Genomic DNA, 4,372 nt, shown 5'->3' with positions numbered 1-4,372 from the left:
CGGGGTAGAGACTGGCACGGCGGGCGGTCAGTGCTGTGAGCAGACATTACCTCAGTCTGTGGGATCAAGACTGACCCTTCCCAGTGGTCAATACTCAATGGGAAACTCCGTCCCAGTATATATATATATCGTCGCCTCTGAACTATGATATGTGAAGCGTGCTGTGACGAAATGAGTTAACTTCTCGGATTCAAGCTTTAAGGAAATAGATACAGCGATCATGTGACCTTATGCAGTTGCGAGCGCCTTAAAACCTCTACTGAAACTAAAGAAATAGACACATAACACTTATAACTGAAGCTTTTACAATTTATAAGTATTAAATAATAAAAAGCATGTTATACTTAAAGGATATGGCATCAATAGAAACATCTGCAAATTTGACCCCAGTGTCCATTTTTAGCCAATATATATATATATATATATATATCTCCATTTGTGAAATGCGAGAAGTTAGTAACTCATTTTATCAGCACGCCTCACATTTTGTCCAAAGTGCCTCCTTATTCAAGTACTCTTTGGACAATATACGGTATAACACGGATAGTTCGTTGGTGGTTGGCGGGTGCTTTGGTGTGGTTTGCTTCTTCTTTCCTATCGAACATCTATCTTCCTTATCTCCCCTTTGTCTTTTTTTCTTTTTGTTTCTCTGTTGTAACCCCTCTAATCTTCTGGCGCCTCATATGACCTTATGCAGTTGCGAGCGCCGTAAAACCTCTTCTAAATCTAACTAAATGGATAGCTCGAATTCGTCGGGACTGGCCTCGGTAGTTCGAGGGGTATCTTACAAAGATAAAGAAGAAAAAAAAAACAACCCCAGAACCGCAGACACAGTTCGACAGATGCGAGATTTCGAGTCTTCTGTGTTCGACCTATCCGATATCCGTGTTATACTACAGTGGAACTCGGATTCAACGAGGTCGCTGGGCCTGACCTAAAATCTCGTTGAATCCGAGTGTTCGTTATCGCAAACATGAGGTTTTGTGTAGATAATTACTACAGGCACTGAGCAAGTAATGTATAACGAGAAGTAACAAGTAGTACCTGAAATGCCTGCATATTATGAACTGTGTAAAAAAAGACCGATTCGTTCAAATGCACGCCTGTGTCATCTCGATTGTTGGCCAAAAAGCCCCATTGAATCTGAGCTCACTGATTTAAGTGCTCGTTGAATCTGGGTTATTTTTATGGATTTTAAAGAAGAAAAAAAAAAGGGAATCCATCCCCTCTCGTTGAATCCGAGCTCTCGTTGAATCCGAGCTCGTTGAAACCGAGTTCCACTGTATAGCATCTAGTTCTGAGCAGGCGACGATAATATGTGTCTATGAAAATCTCCACGAGCTACTCAGTATTTTTAGATGAGAACTTTGCTAGTATTTTCTTCTTCATTTTCTCGTCATTTTTCATTTGACATATTATTATGTGTTGGAATGTGTGTGGTGAAACAGTTGGCAAGGTGGGTGGTTGGCGGGTGCTCTGGTGGGGTATGCTCCTTCATGTGTCCTTATTGTGTTGCAAGTGCCGTAAAGCATTTACTGAAACCTTCCTTTTTGTGTATGTTACTCTCTTGTAACACGTACATGTAATAATAATAAATAGCATTTGTATAGGGCATATCCCCGCTCAACAGCAGGCTCTATGGGCTTTACTCTATATCATTACCCCAGCAGACCGTAGAAGACTCCGAAACATTCTCAGCTTCCCAGGAAGCATACAGTGCAAGCTGCTGATTAAGCGCTCAAACACTAACAAACTGACTAGATCTTTCGCTGCCTATAGCCGGGTACCCATTCCCACCTGGGTGAAGTGAGGAAAATTCGTGTAAAGTGCCTTTCCCAAGGACACAACGTTGGGCCCCTGACGGGATTCGAACCCACGACCTTACGGTTGCGAGTCCGAGAGCCTAACAGTTAGGCCACCGACACCAGTAATCTGTTGAAACCAGGCGCTCCTCAAAATAATGGAAGAGAAAGAAAAAGCATTTTTTCGCCCGTTCGACAATTTCTATTGGAATTTTGTTTTGTGGCTAACCACCTTTTTTTTAGGTTCATATGAAAACACATGTCCATATGAATTTGAATGAAAAATCGTTGTTTAAAAGCACAAGATACTTAATTTTCAATTTTTACGGACTCTTATTGCTATTGAAGTTACCCAACTTTGGCGGCCATTTTCCCATTAATTTGACCACTGAAACCAGGCAACCCCACCTCCTTCAATCGCAAATGTATCTCTAATTCTATTCAAGCTAGATTGATATTTTTTGTTCATAGAAAGCAAGGCAAATGAATAAGCTTTACGATGGTATTAATTATAACTCCATATGCCTAAAATTTGACGAGCGCAGGATTGCTCTGCTTCGTAACACATATATATAATATAATAATGATCATTAATGTGTCAATGTTCTTCTTTTTACTCAAACATTCAGAATTTGAATTTCCACAAAATATTTCTCTAGGATATGCAAACTATACCAAAGTTTATAATAAATGCTAATTATTTATTTATTGAATCATTTTTGTTCTCTTCAAACTCTTAGCGGTGGGTGGCTGGCGGGTGCTCTGGTGTGGTTTGCTCCATCTTTCCTATCAAACATCTGTCGTCCTTATCTCCCCTCCTTCTTTTTCATGTTTTTTACTCTCTTGTAACAGCTCTAATCTTCTGGCGCTCATATGACCTTATGCAGTTGCGAGTGCCGTAAAATCTCTACTAAAACAAAAAAACAAAAACTCTTAGCAGTCAGCACATCTATTTACAAGATGCTGCAAAAACTTGTTTTTTGTTCTGCTTTGTTGGGGTTTTGTTTTTTTCCTTGTTTTCATCACTTGTCAAAAATACTCTCACATACTAGTTCTATCAGATCTTCATTCTTTTCTCTTTTTTTTTAATATTTTTTTTTTAGTGGTTAATCCATGCTTGTAACTCAAAAACTGGTTTTTAAAAAAATTTTTAAATTCTGAAAATGTTAACGCATTCACGTTTCATACTCAAGTTATAGTGACAACGCAGGAGATAGGCTTGGGACACCAAAGGAAAAAAATGTCTGTGACCTGTTAGAGCTAAAGGGTGGTTGGCGGTTGCTCTGATGTGGTTCGCTTCTTCTTCTTTCATATGAAACATCTATCTTCCTTATCTCTCCCCTCCTTTTTTTGAGTTTCTTACTCTCTTGTTACACCTCTAATCTTCGGCACTTACATGACCTTATTGTGTTGCAAGTGCAGTAATACTCTTACTAAAACTAAAACTAACCTTATTGAGCTGCAAGTGCTGTTAAACTCTTACTCAAACTAATGCTAAACTAACATCTTAAATTGGGCCTAGTACGTTTGTACAACTGGCCGACATAATAATAATTAATTTGTAATTCTTTTTTTCATTGGCATTACTGTACCTCATGAGTGTGTGTGTGTGTGTGTGTGTGTGTGTGTGTGTGTGTGTGTGGGTGTGAGTGTGTGTGTGTGTGTGTGTGTGATGATTCCTATTTTGAAGCTGAAGAAGCACCAGCATTGAACCTTTTTGTTCCACCCATGTCATGGCTCTTAACTATTTATTTATTTGTGGTAGATTTTTTCTTTTTTTTTCTTTTGTGCATGCGTGTTTGCTGTGGAAAAAAACATACATACATACGTACACTGTAAACATAGCACGATATATATATATATATTATAGCTAGTTGTCATTGGGTTTTTCCTGCTTTGGTTTTTTGTTGGGTTTTTTTTTCTTTTTTTTTTCTTTTTCAAAAAGTCATGTATATTCTTTTTTGTAAACATAAGACTATTTATATATATAGTTAGCAGTATTGTTCGCGCCACATTTCTGTTGTGTGTTATTATATCATGATGATGTGTTTGGTACTTTTTCTGATTGTTAAGATTTTTGTTTTATTTTGATTTTTTAATCTTTTGCTTTTCAGAGGTTTGCACTTTTTTTCTGCCCCCCTCAAGAAAAAAAAAAGTGCATTTGTTTTCTGTAAATGTGGTGACTCATGAAATAAATACCCCAATGAATGTGCCGTTTGTTTATCCAATCCGGTCCGTACCTGCTCATGTTTTACTATCGTATCCATACGACGTGGGGAACTCTGTGCCACGCCTTAACCCTATCCGTACGTCGTGTTTTACTATCGTATCCATACGACGTGGGGAACTCTGTGCCACCACTTTCCAAAGAGGAAATTTACTCGTTAATCTGATCCGTATGCTTTTTGTTTTGCATCGCAGTCTGTCAAAACGATTTTTTGAGGGATACTGAAAGTTTCAAAGACATCTTCACACTACAAGTATTCTAAAATGTGAAGAATACAACCATGGGGGGTACAAAATGACCCCACGGCGTACGGATAGGGTTAAGGAAGGAAGGGAGCGCTATG

Source organism: Aplysia californica, unplaced genomic scaffold (genome assembly GCF_000002075.1).
Source record: "Aplysia californica isolate F4 #8 unplaced genomic scaffold, AplCal3.0 scaffold00340, whole genome shotgun sequence".
In the NCBI taxonomy this organism is placed as follows: Eukaryota; Metazoa; Mollusca; class Gastropoda; order Aplysiida; family Aplysiidae; genus Aplysia; species Aplysia californica.
Note: the sequence above shows the minus strand (reverse complement) of the source record.